Source organism: Caretta caretta, chromosome 2 (assembly GCF_965140235.1).
Source record: "Caretta caretta isolate rCarCar2 chromosome 2, rCarCar1.hap1, whole genome shotgun sequence".
Classification (NCBI taxonomy): Eukaryota; Metazoa; Chordata; order Testudines; family Cheloniidae; genus Caretta; species Caretta caretta.
In genome coordinates, this window is record NC_134207.1 from 129,430,185 (window position 1) to 129,450,281 (window position 20,097).

Below are 20,097 nucleotides of genomic sequence, written 5' to 3' on the forward strand. Positions count from 1 at the left end.
AAGTGGAGCAGCGCTAAAATCGAGATCGCAATTCCGGGTTACAGGTACTGTGGACCCAATTTGATGTTATTGGCTGGGAGCTATCACAGAATGCTTCCTTGTGATCGCTCTGGACAACACTCTCAACTCCGATGCACTAGCAAGGTAGGCAGTAAAAGCCCTGGGAACTTTTGAATTTCCTGTTTGGTCACCATTAGCACAGGTGACCATCAGCACAGTCCACCATCACAGGAGACCATGCAGAGTCCACCATCACAAGAGATCACACAGTCCCAGATTTGCAGACGAGCTCCAGCATGGTCCAGACAGGAGGTACTGGATCTCATTGCATGTTAGGGAGATGAATCTGTTATGGCATAACTACGTTCCAAAAAAAGAAATGCAAATACATACGCTAAAGTCTCCAGGGCCATGACGGAAAGAGGCTACTCCAGGGACACAGAGCAGTGTCGTACAAAAATCAAGGAGCTCAGGCAAGCATACCAAAAAGCCAGGGAGGTGAACGGGCGCTCTGGGTCACAGCCCCATACATGCCGCTTCTACTGTGAGCTGCATGCAATTATGGGGGGTGACGCCACCACTACCCCACCACTGTCTGTGGACAGCTGCAAGGGGGGAGTAGCACGGAGCGAGGAGGATGAGTTTTTGGAGGAGGAGGAGGAGAGTGCACAGGGGGCAAGTGGGGAATCTGTTTCCCCCCCTAGCCAGGAACTATTCTTAATGTGGAGCCAACTTCCAAGGCATGCTTCCTGACCATGACCCTGGAGAAGTCACTTCTGGTGAGTGAGAGCTTGATCGGAGCCACACGGTGGGGGGAAACCAAGCCGTGCTGGGCTGTTTGCGTTTAGTTTAAAGGGCTCATCCCTGCTCAGAGCCTCATTGGAGCCAAGCGGTGTGTGTGTGTATGGGAGGGGATGGAGGGTGTTGTGTGAAGCGATCATCCCAGAGAGCCCGCAGGCCCTCCTTTTATATGGCAAACCCACCAGGCATTGCTTGCTATGGGAGAGGGGGCCCGGCAGTTTGAAAGCATTGAAATGAATGCAGAAGAAACAAAACCTTGTGTGCCCCTAGGGCTTACCATGGTTGCCTCCAAGCTGAATTCTGTTGCCTGGCTGCATGTGGTGGCTTACTCACACCAAAGTGGCAGGTACTTCAGTATAAGAGGCAAAATGAGACCTTGTACAGAAAGAACATGTGCGGTGTACTATGAATTGCCTGTTTCACTGAGAAAGAGTGTCCCCTTTGTTCTCTAAAATGTATCTTTTAAAATACTACCCTCCCTTTTTCTCCTCCTGCAGCAGGTGCAAATGTTTCAACGCGGCCCCTGTCTACTCCATCCCAGAGGCTGGTCCAAATTAGAAGGCAGAAAAAACGAACTCGCGACGACATGTCTGCCGAGCTCATGCAGTCCTCCTGCACTGATAGGGACCAGTTGAATGCATGGAGGCAAACAATTGTGGAGTTGCATAAAGCATTACATGAATACGAAGAGAGGAGGGATGTGCGCGATGAGAGCAGGCAGGATGCTATGGTCAAGCTCATGGGGGAGCAAACTGACATGCTCCTCTGTATGGTGGATCTAATGCGGGAAAGGCAGCAAGACCACAGACTGTTGCTGAAGCCCCTGTGTAACCACCCTCCCTCCTTCCCAAGTTCCATAGACTCCTCATCCAGACACCCAAGAACATGGGGGGAGGGCGAGAAGCTAAGGGGACCCATACAGTCAACCCCAGAGGATTGCACAAGCAGCAGAAAGATGGCATATCCTAATTTTTTTTTTTGGTTTCTGAACTTGTCCTTCCCTCCTCCTCCTCCACCTCCCAACCCAATACCCCTCTCCCCCATCTAGCTTCTGATTTCTCTCAATATTTTGTGCAACAAATAATAAAGAACATTTTTTAAACAAATGTGACTTTATTTCCTTTCGTATTATATATATATATATACACACACACACACACACATATATACATATACGTGGCAGGTAACTTTAAGAGAAACAAACACAACTGTCACACCATACCCTGGCCAGTCATGAAGCTGGCTTTCAAAGCTTCTCTGATGTGCAGCGCACCCTGCTGCACTCTTCTAATTGCCTTGTTGTCTGGCTGTGCAAAACTGGCCACCAGGCGAGTTGCCTCAATCTCCCACCCCGCCATAAATGTCTCCCCCTTACTCTCACAGATATTGTGGGGCACACAACAAGCAGCAATTACAATCGGAATATGGGTTGTGCTGAGATCCAACGGAGTCAGTAAACTGCCCCAGCGTGCTTTCAAACATCCAAATGCACATTCTACCACCATTCTGCACTTGCTCAGCCTACAGTTGAACTGCTTCTTACTACTTTCCAGGGTGCCTGTGAACGGCTTCATGAGCCATGCAATTAAGGGGTAAGCTGGGTCCCTGAGGATAACTATAGGCATTTCAACATCTCCAACAGTAATTTTCTGGTCTGGGAAGTAAGTTCCTTCCTGCAGCTGTTCAAACAGACCAGAGTTCCTGAAGATGTGAGCGTCATGCACCTTTCCTGGCCATCCAACGTTGATGTCAGTGAAATGTCTCTTGTGATTCACCAGTGCTTGCAGCACCATGGAAAAGTACCCCTTGTGGTTTATGTACTGGCTGCCCCGGTGTTCTGGGGCCAAGATAGGGATATGCGTTCTGTCTATCACCCTGCCGCAGTTAGGGAACCCCAGCGTATTAAAGCCATCCACAATGGTCTGCACATTTCCCAAAGTCACTACCCTTGAAAGCAGCTGGTCAATGACTGCATTGGCTACTTGAAGCACAGCAGCCCCCACAGTAGATTTGCCCACTCCAAACTGATTCCCGACTGACCGGACTGTCAGGCGTTGCAAGCTTCCACAGGGCTATGGCCACTCGCTTCTCAACTGTGAGGGCTGCTCTCATTTGGGTGTCTTTGCGTTTCAGGGCAGGGAACAGCAAGTCACAAAGTTCCATGAAAGTGGCCCTACACATACGAAAGTTTTTCAGCCACTGGGAATCATCCCATACCTGCAACACTATGTGGTCCTACCAGTCTGTGCTTGTTTCCCAGACCCAGAATTGGCGTTCCATGGCATGAACCTGGCCCAACACCACCATGATCTCCCAATCACCACATGCTATGCTTCTAGGAACATCTGTGTCCATGTCCTCATCATTATCATAATCGCCCTGTCGTTGCTTCTTTGCCTGGTTTTGCAGGTACTGCACATACTGTTGGATAATGAGCGAGGTATTTACAATGATCAGAACTGCAGCGGAGATCTGAGTGGGCTCCATGGCTATGGCACCTGCACAGGTAATCCTGAAAAAAGGGCACGCAATGCAATAGAGCAGAGTTGGCGGTGGAAGCTGTGCTGCTCGGTTCACGGTAGCCGAAAAAAGGCGGGAAATGGTTGCCTTCTGTAGCTGTCATGGAGGTGGGAGCCCAGGACAGACAACATGGAGAAGTTCGGAAGCGCGGCAATAGCAGGAGAGCAGAGTTGGCGGCAGAAGCTGTGCTGCTCGGTTCACGATGGCCGAGCAGAGTTGGCAGCGGAAGTGTTCGATGAGAAAGGAAAGAGTAGTAGAGATTACATAGGAAGATGAGAGGAAATGAGGGATGGATTCATAGTAGCAGGAAAGCAGCGGTGCACCGTCTGCTGAAAGCAGTATGGCGTCTGCATGCCAAAAAATGTGAAACGATTGTCTGCCATAGCTTTCACGAAGGGAGGAGTGACTGACAACACACACCCAGAAACACCCACAATAATGTTTTTGCCCCATCATGCACTGGGAGCTTAACCCAGAATTCCAATGGGCGGCGGGGACTGTGGTAACTCTGGGATAGCTACCCACAGTGCACTGCTCCGACATTCGATGCTAGCCTTGGTACTGTGGAAGTACTCCGCCGAAATCACATGCTTTAGTGGGGACACAGAAGACGGAATGTATAAAATAGCTTCCGAAAATTCAAATAGAATAATTTCAAAATAATTTCATGCTGTCGAAGTACACTGAAATTACTAGTCTTCTTAAATCACTATCAGCTATTCTTACATTTTAAGCCATTTGTAAAGGAGCAGACTCGCCCCTGCGGCGCATCCTGCTGGTCATTAGGGAATTAGCTCTTTCCAATGTGGAGCACCCTCTGAAGGCCGGTGATCCGCACAGCTCTAGCCCCTGTGCCCCTTTCACTGGGGTTCTGCCCCTGTCAGTACCCCCACACTCTTCCTCTGGGTCTCCCCTTTCTGGGGAACCCCCAACCCACTATCCCTACCTTGCCTCAGTCTGGGCTACTGCCAGTCACCACCAAGCCCCCGCTCCCTGGGGCAGACTGCAGTGTAAAGGCCACTCATCACAGGCAAGGGGGTTCAACCCTGTTGCCTTCCTCTGCCTCCCAGTACCTCTATGGGCCTTGGACCAGGCCCTATAGCCTGGGGAGTTGCCAGCCTGGAGCACCCCCGCTCAGTCTGCTCCTTCCCCAGCACTGCACCACCCTCAGTACCCTGTGAGGGAGGCAGACAGGCTCTGCTCTCTCCCAGCCTGGGGAGTGACTTCTTGCATCTCTGGCTCATAGCTTTTTTATACAGGCCAGCTGGGGCCTGATTGGGGCGTGGCCCAGCTGCGGCTGCTTCCCCAATCAGCCATCCCCAGCCACAGCTTTCTCCGGTGCTGCTTTTAACCCTTTCTATTTTAGGAGTAGGGTAGCCACCCCGCTACCCCATTTAATGCACAAAACACTGACCTATGCCATTTATTAAATGAAAAACAATTCTTTATTTAGAAAGAATATGACATACAGTACTTGTCAGGCAGGAGCATGAAGCACTGTAGTTTTCTCCTAGTGCTTAAACCCGGTGAAATGAATGAGCAGGAATTCAAGCTGCAAGTGGAGTTTAAGTTTAAAATTATTCTTTTTACAAAATTATATAAACTTACTAATGAATTCCACTGACTCTTTGTGCAGTGCTGTTGCCATATGAAATATTAAAATATAAATCTGCATGGAGAATAATATAACAATGGAAGGTCATGTTGCATTACTGACTGAGATGGCAGATGGCTTCTTTCATTGCCAGGCTGATTTCATTTCTTTCACGTTAGTGAAGAGTGAACCTCAAACAGTTCAAATGTTCAGTTAAGTTTTGATAAGCATAGAAAAGTGTGAATGATTAAATTTGCAGCTTATCTGAACCTCTTTAGGTCCTAATCCTTCAGTTTCTCTGTGCTTTGACATTCCGCTGCATAAATCAAAGAAAGTAGGGCCCTAAGTCTGGAAAGCAGATTGGAAATATCAAGAGATCTGACTTTCAGGTGATTTCCCATAGTTCCTGTTTTTAGTTGGGTCAGAAACACCAACAGAACTAGCTCTCTTGTGATAGATATCTCAGTTTAGCATTTCACTCACAAGCCTTAAGCTTTTGGTCTCACCCAAATCCAGGAAGTACAGAGGCAGGCAAACATAAAAATAAACAAACATTTTATTAGGTTCTAATTTTGGTTTCATACCCCAATAATGTCCAGGTTTGGGGTGAAGATTTGAGTTAGTTCTTACTTTTATCCTTAATGAGTTCACCCATCCTGAGAGTCAGATGTTCCCTATTTTGCTTCACAGCCTGGAGGTGAGTGGAGGAGAACAGCAAGTGGTGGAAACATCTTAGCAACAAAACAAAAGACCAGATGATCTGTTGACTGTTCAATCTGTTCCTGAGCTTACATCACATAGGTGCAGATCTGCAGCTCTGGGGGAAGAGAGAGAGTATGTCAGGGCAGGAGGAGGACAGAACTGGAAGCAGTTGCTCTGTGGGGTATGCTATCATCAAATCCCAGTGAAATTCCAAAAGGAACTCTGTGGGGTAGTAAACAACATTGGAAACAGCATTAATTTACCTTAGTGGCATCTCCCCGCCCCCACGCAGAACAGGAACGGCACAGGAATGAGGAAGAGATCCTAACTTAAACTTCCCAAGGAATCATACTGCCATACTGCAGGCAGCAGCAGCACAGAGTGGCCGACCCTTTGCGAAGATTCCCTAATATCCATGGCCTCAGAGCTTGCTTTCCTTACAGCTAATCTGTCCCAGAGGGTCTTTGGAAGGTCATGACACTTGCTCTCTCCTTTAGGCCAGAAACCAAAGGAGGATGGGAGGAGCATGTAGAATTTCCTTCCTGCCTCCTTCAGGTTGTAGCATGGGAAGTTTGCAATTATAACAATGTGATTAGGAATTGTATTTTATGTCTTTATAAGAACGGCCATACTGGGCAAGACCAACGGTCCATCTAGCCCAGTACCTTATCTTCCAACAGTGACTAGTGCCAGATGCTTCCGAGGGAGTGAACAGAACAGAGCAATTTATCTAGTGATCCATCTGCTGCCATTCAATCCTAGCTTTTAGCAGTCAGAGGTCTAGGGACACCCAGAACATGGGCTTGCGTCCCTGACCATCTTGGCTAATGGCCATTGATGCACATATCCTCCATGAACTTATACAATTCTTTTTAAAAAAATATTTTGGCCTTCACAACATCCCCTGGCAATTAGGTCCATAGGTTATGTAAAGAAGTACTTCCTTTTGTTTGTTTTAAACCTGCTGCCTATTAATTTAATTGGGGGACCCCTGATTCATGTGTTAGGTGAAGGGATAAATAACACATCCCTATTCACTTTCTCCACACCATTCATGACTTTACAGACCTCTATCATATCCCCTGTTAGTCTTCTCTTTTCCAAACTGAACAGTCCAAGTCTTTTTAACCTCTCCTCACACAGAAGCTGTTCCATAGCCCTAATCGCTTTTATTGCCCTTCTCTGTATTTTTAGAACATAAAAGCGGCCACAATTGGTCAGACCAAAGGTCCATCTAGTCCAGTGTCCTGTCTTCTGACAGTGGCCAATGCCAGGTGCCCCAGAGGGAACAAACAGAACAGGTAATCATCAAGTAATCCATCGTCTGTCACCCATTCCCAGCTTCTGGCAAATAGAGGCTAGGGGACACCATCCCTGTCCATCCTCTCTAATAACCATTGATGGACTTATCCTCCATGAACTTATCTAGTTCTTTTTCGAACCCTGCTATAGTCTTGGCCTTCACAACATCCTCTGGCAAGGAGTTCCACAGGTTGACTGTGCGTTGCATGAAAAAAAAATACTTCATTTTGTTTGTTTTAAACCTGCTGTCTATTAATTTTATTTGGTGACCCCTAGTTCTTGTGTTATGAGAAGGATTAAATAGCACTAATTCTAATGTATCTTTTCTGAGATGGGGAAACCAGAACTGCACACAGTACTGAAGGTGTGGGAGTCCCATGGATTTATATAGTGGCATTATGATTTTTCGGTCTCATTATCTATCCCTTTCCTAAGGGTTTCGAACATTCTGTTAGCTTTTTTTGACTGCTGCTGCACATTGAGCAATGTTTTAAAAAAAACTACCCAAACTAACTTCAAGTTTTCTTTCTTTTGCATGTATAGTTGGTATATGTTTTCCAATGTGCATTGCTTTGTATTTATTAACATTGAAATTCATCTGTCATTTTCTTGCTCAATTACCCAGTTTCGTGAGATCCCTTTGTAACTCTTCGTGGTCTGCTTTGGTCTTAACTATCTTGAGTAATATTGTATCATCTGCATATTTTACCAGCTCACTGATTACTCCTTTATCCAGATCATTTATGAATATGTTAAACAGCAATGGTCCCAGCACAAATCTTTAGGGAACCCCCTATTTACCTCTCTCCACTGTGACCCCATATTCCTACCCTTTGTTTGCCATCTTCTCACCACTTACTAATCCATGAGAGGACCGTCCCTCTTACCACATATCTCCTTACTTTGCTTAAGAGCCTTTGGTGAGGCTTTCTGGAAGTCTAAGTACAATATGTTGACTGGATCACCCTCTTCTACAAATTTATTGACCCCCTACCCGGCACCCTCAAAGAATTGCTGAAGCATGATTTCCCTTTACAAAAGCTGTATTGACTCCTCACCAACATATCATGTTCATCTATGTGTCTGATGATTTTATTCCTTATTATAGTTTCAACCAATTTGCCCAGTACTGAAGTTAGGCTTACAGTCCTGTAATTGCCAGAATCACCTCTGGAACAGTTTTTGAAAAGCAGCATTAAATTAGCTATCTCCCATCATCTGGTACAGAGGCTAATTTCAGCAATAGGTTACATGCCACAGTTAGTAGTTCAGCAATTTCATATTTAAGTTCCTTCAGACACGTGGGTGAATACCATCTGGACCTGGGGACTTATTACTATTTAAATTATCAATTAGTTACAAAGCCTCCTCCATTAACACCTCAATCTGAGAGAGTTCCTCAGATTTGTTACCTAAAAAGACTGAGCCAGGTGTGCGACTCTCTCTCACATCCTCTGCATTGAAGAGCAATGAAAAGAATGCGTTACCTAGGGAGGTGGTAGAATCTCCTTCCTTAGAAGTTTTTAAGGTCAGGCTTGATAAAGCCCTGGCTGGGATGATTTAATTGGGGATTGGTCCTGCTTTGAGTAGGGGGTTGGACTAGATGACTTCCTGCGGTCCCTTCCAACCCTGATATTCTATGATTCTATGAATTTGGCTTCTCTGCAACAGCCTTGTCTTCCTTCGGTGTTCCTTTAGCACCTCGATCGTTCAGTGTCCCCACTGATTGTTTTGGCAGGCTTCCTGCTTCCAGCGCTGATGCAACCACTAGGCGAACTAGGCAGTCGCCCAGGGTGCCAAGTGTTTGGGGGCAGCCAAAAGAGCGCTCTGGGGAGGCGGTGCAGCAGAGGTGAGCTGGAGCAGGGGGACGTGTGGAGGGCCACCTGCAACAAGTAACGGGGGGGAGGTGCAGCGCACAAGAGAGCTGCTCCACCTTCTCCCCTGAGCATGCAGCCTCGCTCTGCTTCTCTCCCTCCCAGGCTTGCGTGCCAAACAGCTGATTGGTGCCGCAAGCCTGGGAGGCGGGAGAAGCGGCGGTGTGCTCGGGGAGGAGGAAGAACAGAGGTGAGCTGGGGCGGGGAGTTGCTGCACGCGGCTCCCCGGGCCGAGGGAGGGGGCAGCAGGGAGCTGCCGCACGGCTTCCTGGGCCGAGGGGAGGGAGAAAGAGAGGGGGCAGCGGGGAGCTGCCAAAGGGGGGGCGCCTCAAGGCGAGGGGGGTGGGGAGCTGCTGCAGGGCTGGGGGGAGGGGTGGCTCAAGGTGGAAGTTCTGCCTAGGTCGCAAAACATCTTTGCACCGGCCCTGCCTGCTTCTGATGTACTTAAAAAGATGCTGTTAGTTTTTGTGTATTTTGCTAGTTGCTCTTGAAATTCTGTTTTAGCCTGCCTAATTATACTTTTACACTTTACTTACCAGAGTTTATGTTCTGTTCTATTTTCCTCAGTAGGATTTGACTTCCAGTTTTTAAAGGATGTCTTTTTTGTCTCTATCTGCTTCTTTTACTCTGTTATTTAGCTATTGGGGAATTTGGTCCTCTTAATTGTTTTAGTTTGTTTTTCTTTGGGATATACCTATAATTTAAGTCTCTGTTATGGTGTTCTTAAATAATTTCCATGCAGCTTGCAGACATTTCTTTCTTGTGACTGTTCCTTTTAATTTCCATTTAGCTAGCCTCCTCATCTTTGCATAGTTGCCCCTTTTGAACTTAAATGCTACTGTGGCAGGCTTCTTTGATATTTCCCCCACCCCTACAAGAATGTTAAATTTAATTACATTCTGGTTGTTATCACCACGCAGCTCAGCTATATTTATCTCCACCATGTCAACATGCCACTTTTTAAATAGTGGAAGAAAAGTGCTTTTCCTTTTTTGATCCCCTAAGGATCGATCTCCTTACACAGTCCTAGGCAACTGCAGGGTTTGGTTTTTTAATTTGGTTCTTGTGGGTTTTTTTTTTTTTTTTTTTTTAATTCTTGGTAGTCCAGTTCACTGAAGAAAAATTGTGCTGGCTACTAGCAAATGATAATGCCGTGCCATTTCTATAATATGTGATCACTTTTTTATTAGGGTATTGCCAATAATCTGTGATACAATTACCACCTTGCTTCCCACACTTCTAGTAACATCATATTTCAATACACCACATTTGTGTATTTCAATACACCACATTTGTGGCCAGAGTAGAATACATTGATTTTAGATTTTCAAGCAGATCTTGTAACATTTTCCAAAATTTTGATCTCTCATTAAAGCACAGTAAATTCACATTTCCACCTCTGTTTAAGAGAATGAGATTCACAAGTAGAAGTAGCCCAAGAAACATTGCATACAATTTTGTGGCTACCTGAGAGAAAGATAAAAATTGGAATTGAAAGAGCCCTAGAAGATGGCTCCAATGCTTTTGACAAGCAACACAACTTGAAATCATGCTAAATTTAGATTGTTGATTGCTTCCCTAGCTAAAATCATTCTACAGATATGACAGCTGTTAAATCCTCCAGATATAAACCCGGGAGTAATTCCAACCAATTAATCCCAATTAAGGAATTTATCCTGCAATTTTATTTTAACGATGTTTCAGAAGGAACAATAGGTTAGCTCTGGGCAAAATGTGTATCACCATATATGCACTCACCCAAGCACCCTATCTATACTTTAACATTGAGCTTAGTATTTTTTTTTTCTCTAGGGCAACTAACCAGGACTGGATTAAAATGTAAAATGTCTAGACCTTTTAAATGTATTTAGGTAAGGAGTGACTCATAGGTACAAGACAGAGAGGAAATTTGCAATACATTACATTGCTATATTTAGAAGCCTAGAGCCACCTTTTGTTTTATGAGCATCTGATCTTTCTATTTTAACTTTTCCTTTCCTATAAAAATGTTTGATCATGTGCTGAATTATTTTAAAATCAGTCAGTGAAATTTAAAGTGAAGCATACTAAGTAATTCAGCTGCAGAACTGCTATCACTTTGACAGTTTGGGTTCAACCCCACAATGAGAGCACTAATTTGCTCCACATGAGTGGTTGGACTACTAGAATGATATTGTCTTTAACTATATTTTTAGTCCTTTGTTTAATAATATACCTAAGCACTTCATGCCCTCTGGTAGATATAAGAAATTTTATTTATGTAGTAAGGTATTAGGGAAGAATTGGGACAAGGGGAGTGCTTCATTTTTTTTTTTTTTTTTTTGGTAAATGTATGTTTCAATAAAACTTAATTAAAAAGTTACATCAAATAATCTGTTGATTTTTCTGAGTTAGTTAGCACTAAAATGCCTAATGTTCCACTCCTTACATTGTAACTCCCACAATTCTACAAGAGGCTCCAAGACTATTATAAATAATGATGGTGACAATATTCTGCCAGGTCCACACTGGGCCTGGGCAAGATCTGAAACTGAGACCCTGCCATCCTTCCAAAAAAATTCCTGATGAGGGAAGGTACTGGAAGGGCTGAGGTTAGAGAGTGGGCCTATCATGCACTAACCCTACAGTGGTGGTTTCTGTCCCACAGGGTGGCCCTTGCTCTGGACATTGAAATCTGGTGCATGGGGTCATAGCACCACTTATGTTTGACCTGATTGCCTCTCCATCATAAGAGAGGGACAGACAGGTCAAATTTGAATGAGTGGCATTGAGACCTGGTGCACAGGGTCGCAACGCCACTCACTCAAATTTGGTCTGACCACCCCTCCATCCTGATGGAGGACCAGCTGGGACAAACCTCAGTGGCATTGCAATCCCATGCACTAGGTCATAAATCCACTCAGTCTCAGGTGTGGGGGAGGCTCTCAAATGGGGGACTCAGGGCAAACTGCCTGTTTCCTTTCCCACCTCCAGGGCACACTGTACGCAGCTCTCTCTAATAACTCTGCCAGGTTTAAAAGATTGAGACATGCTCCAATTACAAGTGTCCCAGAACTGCCTACATTCATTTTACAGGCAAACCTTATCACAGTTGTTCTCCACCTTTGTTACTTTGAGACAATGAATTCTGTACCATGGACTACCTAGAATACCACTCGGAAGAATCAGTTAGTGCAAAATGTTGCTGACCATATTGTAGCTATGAAAGACTACAGTAAGTATGTTTGACCTTGCTGAAACCTAGTCACTTTTATAGCAACACAAAATAAACCTTTTGTTCTGGCTTTCCACTGACTGCAGGCCTTGGAATGTCCCAAGTGTCTAATGGATGCTCTCAGACCTCATGGCTGCTGTTCAGGGAAACTAGATAAATTGCTGCAGAAGGCTGCGAAATATAGGTTTCCTATGAGAGAAAGATGCTATCTGGTGTCATTCTAACCTTTATAAAGTGCCTTTGAAAAATATGGGGATGAATACCTGATTAAGTCAATTAAGTTTCTCCTTTCATAATGTCTATTTTATAAATTGATATAATGACTGATCGACATGTCTGCTCTCACCGGGCAGAATAAAGATCAAGACAATTAAAAAAGGATGATTTGTTATATAAAACTCAGATTAAGAAGCTTCTAGTTGGAAAAAAGTTCTTAAAAGTCCTCAAGGTAGATAAAAGATTATTAGGTATTTTCCCCAAAGTAGGATGAAGGAGTTGAAGATTATTACTGTAATTATGAGCTTCCTAGGGCAATGTGTCATACTCAATGTCATTGTACACCATCCAAATAGGTAAAATTATTATTGTAAGTGGGGTGATTAGCAGTTTTTGTTTTTCTAATCTTAATATATATATATATATATATATATATATTAAATCAAAACATACAAATAATGAATGTTAATCATTGGATATTTGAGGTGTTAGCATAAAAAACAGTGGACAAGGCAACCTCAACGGTGCAAATATATGCCATATACTTATTGGGCAAGCATCTAGGAGCTTCCACTGACATTAAAGGGAGTTGCATCTATGGAAAGAAAGAAGACTATATATTGTCATAACAGAAGGTCACTACATTCATCCAATTGTGGAGGGCTTATGCAAAGCCCTTGGAACCACTTATGCACTATGGTGGGGTTATTGGGAGAAGAGGAGATTTTAAGGAAAAATGACATAATTTGCTAAACATTTCAAGATCAACTTTACCTTCAGTTACATGTATGCAACTCTCATTGGGCCAGAATTTGATCTCATTTTCACCTGGGTAAATTTAAAGTAATTTTATTGGTTTCTGTGCAATTGCCCTGGATTTGCATAGGTGCAACTGAAATCTAGATCTGGTCCTCTGATTTCAGTGGGCATGGCAGGTACATAGCTGAGAGTAGAACTTGCCCTTCGTGGTATACTTTTTGTACTGTAACTGAGTAAGAGACAGATTAAAATGGTCTACATATTGTTATGTTCATGGCATAAAAACGGAGAAGTTAGATAAAAACATAAAATGCTTTTTCAGAAAGATTGCAATGTAACACTATTGTATGTCTTAAAATCCAGAACTCTGACACACAGGAATAAAAAACCAAGAGAGAAAAAACAGGCTGCTCTCTAAGGCAGAAGAGATACAACTCACTACACCTTGACCTAGGCTGAATCTTTGCAGAGTGAGTGCTGCCAGTTAAAGCCAGATGACATGCTTCCCTACAGAGCAAGCAGCACCAGGAAAAACCCTGAGCATCTAAAGTAATAGCTTACAATGTTAATAGACTTTTCAGTGCACCACACCTATAATAAGAGTTCTCTCTAAATACAAGCCCTTTGTCCCACATGAAAGGTCATTTAACACCAAGTTGTTGACCAGCAGATGTAATGTCCCTTGAATTGCTTCCTTGCTTTTCATGACAAACAAGGAAGTGTGTGGGCTCTGACTTATACCAGCTGCTATGCAAACTGTCTTGAGCAAGCTTTGAGTACCTGTAAACTGTATTGCTTTTTTCTACTGTTCATTAATGATGTTTTGGCTCATAACTGAACTGATGTGATCAAACGTAAGGAGGATTACCTGCAGAACTGGCACTTGTATAATGCAAACTGCCAGTTTCAAAAATATTTTGCTGGACCCTAGTGCAAGTCTGACTAACTTGTGAGTGAGCATAATTACATCCACACAGATGGGCAAGAACTCAAGTGACTAAGAGGCCACATGTGCACCTCTGTTACGGTTTTCTTCAGAGCCATATTCCCAATCAGAAGTGTCAAGCTGTCTACTGATTCCAAATATCATTGATAATGCATGTGGCACTGGTTATCCAATTCCAGACTGGATTCAAATTCTAACATACAAAAACAACAAATACTGTAGCCAAGTACTGTAAATTGAGCGTGTGTTGGGGATAGACCTGTGGGAGTCTCTACATTCCACACACACTTTTGTATAGTGGAATGAGTTCCCTGAAAAAAAAATTGCCTTTCTTTCCATTTTTTTTTAAGTTGAATAACAGTCAACTTCCATGTGCACATATGAAAAATATCTAATATCAGAATCAGGTTAACTGCAAGGTCAGAAATACAACCTAAGCCTCCTACCTTAGTTGTACCTGGCCCTAGCCCTGGCCACCCATAATACTAGTGTCTCCCATAAAGAAAAATGACAGGGATGACAATGGGACACTACATTTAATTAAAGTTTCCCCTCTAAGCAAGGGATGGACACACTCAAATGTGGTAAGAAAGAAAACCTTACAGTGACATAATTGAATAAATGGAACGAACAAAAGAGAGAGTAAAATAGATACCAGTAACAAGAAACCGCTAGTAATAGTGTGGTGAGACAACAAAACAGAGGGACATCTGATACTCAATTTATTAAGCAATAACCTCAGTTGGAGATTAGCAGAGCCTGCTTCTGATGCCTTGTCTACACTACGGGGAAAATTTGATCTACGCTACACAGTTTGAGTTACATGAATAGCGGAACTGAAATTGACATATCTTAGATCTACTTACCGCAGGGTCCACACTAGGCGAAGTTGATGGGAGACACTCTCCTATCGACTCCCCCTACTCTTCTCAATCCAGTGGAGTACAGGAGTCGGTGGGAAAGCGATCTGCGGTCAATTTAGTGGTTCTTCACTAGACCTGCTAAATCAACTGCCAAAGCATGAATCACCTCTCATCCATTCCCTGGTAAGTGTAGACAAGCCCTGAGAAACAAAGGAAACTTACTTCAGGAGATAGCATTTTTGGCTCCTGTGACAAATAGCAGCCCCGTGGATGGAAATGCTGCTGTGTTTTATATCTACAGCCTGTTACCTGCCCTCCTCCTCTCTAATTATAAGCAAGAGAGATATATATAGACAGAATCTGAGAACCAGCTACAATTCAACCAACTAGGGATATTTAGAAGCTGTGAGGCAGTAGAAAGGAATGAAAATCAGGCCAGGACACTCTCTCTCTTTCCTCCCCCTTCCAAAGTTTCATCCACTATTGGTACAGCAAACCTGATTGAGGTTGCCCTGATTGAGGTACAATATTTGTGGAGGAAACAGATGCAGCACATAGCTCATTTAAACAATTCAGATAGCTTTGGGGAGAAGCTGCTGATACGTCCCCCTTTCTTTAAGCGATTAGCCCTCCAGTGCATTCAGAGAAAATTTAACGCTCTGGAAGTGAGACAAGGTAGCTGCTTTCCGACAGATGAGCTCTTCAGTCATAAAAACTGGACTTGCTGTATCAAAGGTCAGCAGAACAATAATTTTCAAATGGGTTTCCCAGTGGTGTCAAAGTATATTTATAACCTAACAGTCTTTCAATGGCTTCTAGTAGCTACAAATCTGAAGATGGACTGATTACATATGCTCAAACTTAGACAGTGTAAACCAACACAGAATTTTCACAGTTCTTTCACAACAAAGTTTGGCAGTATAGTGTAGTTTGCATACACACTCAAATTACTGAGGGCCAGATGTTCAAAGGAATTTAGGTGCCTGAAAATGCAGATAGTTACCTAGCAGGATTTTCACAAGTTCCTCATCAACTTAGGCACTTCATTCTCATTGAAATCAATAAGGGTAAGGCACCTAACCTGCTTGGGTTCATTTGTAAATCCCACTTGGCATCCAACTGCATCTTTAGGCCACTGAATACCTTTGAAAATCTGGCTGGGGGGTTGTATTTAATCCTTATCCCAATCCAAGGCTAAAAAAATTGGACTATAATCTTTATGAGACTAGGTTTTCTCATGAGTTTTCTGGCACTTTCTGCTGCCACTTGGATCAGAAACAACAGGGGAATCATTATCCCTACCCGTTATTTTGGCACGTCTTCTGCCTTTGGTCTCAGGCAGAACCAGGTAGTTTAGAGTCTCACAGAAATAAAGAATAGTTAGGAAAAATTTTAAAACGGAGCTTTACTAAACCTCAGACTTTATGACTTTAAGTACTTCCTGGTACAATATTATTCCACAGTAGACAGTGTACCTTATTTTTTGTGCTAAAAAATAAATCCATTTGAACCTGCAGGAACTTTAAACTTTAAGGGGAATGTTCATGACAATCAACTGAGGCGAAAGAGATCAGATTTAAAATCTCTCTAGTGTTACTAATAGAGGCAGTCAGAAAGTGCTGAATTAATCGTTCATGTGTCTGATCAAGGAGACTTCAGCTGCTTTTAACACCTTCCCACTTACAGATGAAGTAAAGGATAAACTGTATATATGCTATGACATCTGAGCAGTATGGCAAGTCTCAAAAATAGATATAACAATTCAAAATCAAAAGTTACAACCCATTCACACAGGAGTACTGAAATTACAGACCAGCATGCAAGGAAATAAGATTGTTGATGCAGACATGTGGACAGACAGAGAATTACATAGAAATCACTTACCAAAGTCAGAATTTCTCTGTGATAATCAGATGACATCCAAGATAGATTTTAAGATACTTGGTTGAGCAACATGAATGTTAAGCCGTTACAATAATTAAAATTTAAATGCAAAAACATCTGAGTAAAAGAACAACCTAGACTAGCATACAGTGAAATATAAAAACAATGAGTCTCAGACTACTGATAGGACACACACTTCCAGTAAGAAATATGTAAGACCAAAAAAGTATATGAACTAGACTGGATGAACTGTGCTACAATTCTGTCACAGAAATTGTGAATTTGAATGTGGTCCATGAAACCAAGCGGTGCTGTGATCTGGCGTAGGGGGTTACAGTGCCACTCAAGTTTGGCTTGTCCACCCCTCTATCACCATCTATGGAGGGGCAGACAGGCCAAACCTGAGTGGCGCTGCAACCATGTGCACCAGCCCACAATGTCCTATGGGACAGGAGGGAATGGGAGGCAGACCCAGTCCCATGGGACTGGAGCCGCTGCTCCACAGTGAGTGTGGGGTGGGTATGAGGTGGGCTTGCTCTCCTTCTCCTCTCTCCTACTCAGGGCCTCACCTTTCTTAGCACCTCCTGGCCTTTCCATGACTCATCATTCTTTTCCTGAATCTCTGCCTTGAAATTTACTAACAATTTCTGTGCCAAAATCATAGCCTCAACCATGTGAGACAGGACATATTTTTGGGATCATTAATCTGTACATAAAAGAAATAAGCCCCAAAAGACAGTCCCTTCTAATTTGGCAGTGAAAAATCTCATTTCCACATACAAGAAAAAGTAGCAGAAGTTAAATCTAGTCACAGATCTTTAAAATATCCTTTAAGCCCTGTCCACACATAGTTTTTTACCATGCTTTTAAAAACAATTTTTAAAGGCAATTTCAGCGAATAGAGTCATTCCATCTGTGTGAATAGCATAATTCCTTCTGAGGTTCCAATTACAGCACAGTACCACCACTCATCTCTTAGGTGCAGGCCATGTCTTAAAGCCACAATCTCGCCCTTTATAGCCAATGATGATTTAAGAATAGCCAAAAGATTATTTTATGGATAAGTACCTTCAGTTCCTCAGTTAGACCCCAAACCCTGAAGATTAGCATCTTCTGAGGATTTTCTAAAATGTTCACCTCACTATGAAAAAAATATCCTGAATTAATGCAGCCAAAAGGATTCCCTGCTTCTGACTGATGCACATTAGATTAGTGAAAATTCATTTTAATTTCCTTTTTAAATGCATCCAATCTTTTTTTTGCCATTTGAGATTCTAGTTTAGTTTTCCAAATCCTTAACTGCTTGAAGCTAAGTGTGCTGGAGTGTAATTATATCAAGCTATTCTTTGAAACCATATCTAAAGACACAGGATGTGATTCTGCTCCTTCATATGCTAGTGTAAAACAGGATTAACTCCACTGAAATTAAGAAATGCTGGTGTAAAACTGGTGTGACAGAAAAGTCACACCCTTTGAGCTTTTTGTTAATAGACTATTTATCACATGTACTGTTCCCCTGATTTTTTTTTCTTTCCAGAACTTTCTATTCCAACAGTTATTTCAAATGATCTTGAATTGCTCATTGCTTCTTGGCCATAAAAAAATCACATCTAAACAATGAAATTAGTAGGTACTCAGCAAAAAGAGTTTTGCTTTTAAAACTTTTTTAAACCTAGGACTTTAGTGAAACAATTCTGGATCCTTGCTTAAAACTATAAGATGAAAATTGGTAAACAAAAGAACAGTACATTGATATAGTGGATGTATTTTCTGAGAAAATATTTTCAATGGCCTGAAAATGCAGTACCCAAAAATGCTGTTTACATGTAAGATGCAGTTGACAAAAGACCTGACTTTGTAAAGGTAACAACATGAATTAGGGACAGCTAAAAAGAAAGTAACATACATGGTTAGAGTACAATGTTTTCAAAGAGGAGTTTACTGAATGTGATGGATTATCATTTAAGAGAAAGAATGCAGTGTCATCTATTATAAGAAATGAAATGCTGTAAATTCTATTAAAAAAGTGCCCAGTGGAGAATAGAGGGAGAAAACCCCAAAACACTAACACAGTGAGAAACAAAGAGACATTAGTCTTTGATCAGAAATGCCAGTTCAAATGGTGTTTTGAAGTGTCTGCAAGTTCATTGAAACTGAAACAGCAACCAAAAGGAACTTTCAATTAGTCATAAGCCAACTGATAGCAACTGGAAGACTGCGACAATGGAGTTGTTTCACTTTAAGGATATACTATAGCAGATTACTATTCAATTTATTGTGCATACTGCCAATTCTAAAGTACTCAAAGCATAAAAGTTGTGAACCACATGTATTCTATTTATGGCAGAGCGGGATGGCCACTAGAGTGAATCCTGAGACGCAATTGTCAAAAAGGGCTATACAGGAGGGCAGCGAACCTGGAATCTCTCTTGAAAAAACGTGCTGAAATTATCCTGATCCTGAGATACCATGTTAACTCACTTTATCCATTTATCCATACTTTATTTCACTTAAACAGTGCAATGTGCTATCTAAGCAACTAAGTGATGGCAATCATTCAGCTGCCATGAAATACAGGTAAATATTAGGTGCTAGAATATAGCATTTATGCCACAAGCCTGACTATGGGGTGATGCAGAACTGCTCTGTCACAGCATAAGTAATAGAAAGATATTGCCTTGGGCAGGCATGACATCTCCTGGAGCCGCTCCATGCACATGTCCCCCAATGAGTTGGCCCTGCTCCCCTAGCCAGTGGAGAAGTTAGGTGAGAGTCATGGCCCTACCTCCTCCTCCTCCCTCTGCTATTTGGCATTCAGTTCTCACTAAAGAAAGGGCAGCAATAAGCAGTGCCTGAACACATAGGGACTGCTACTGTGAGTGGCTCTTGTGCAGCCACACAAGATGGGCAGGGAGGAGAAGCTTCTCACCTGCTCCCCCACAAGAGCCATCACAATCCAGCCCTAGCTCTTGAGTGAGAAGCTAATGGGTTACATTTCTTTTTAAATCCATAAACTCAAGATCAATGGTCTGGCCATGGCTACAGTTGCCGTTTCCCCATTTTCTCAAATGATATATTTCCATTGTGAACATGCTCTTGAAAGAGGCTGTAATTGCTATGTGACAAACTGGTGTTCTTTAGTAATATACAGCAATACCCCTTGACTAGTTTGATATGCCATTTGGCACTTTGCACATTTAAAGTTGCTTTCATCTCTCAAACTCCTTTTTCCTCCTTATATTGAAGTGTGGACTGAAACCTTGTCAAAACAGACAAAACTGTTATATACAGAGTGCATAAATCATTATTCTGATGGGATTTTAGCATTTCCATCCTCGTCAAGCTGGTTTAATTAAACATCATTCACACCTATGACAAGTACAACTGAGTGATATGTTGCTAGGCTTTGCCAAAATATTAAT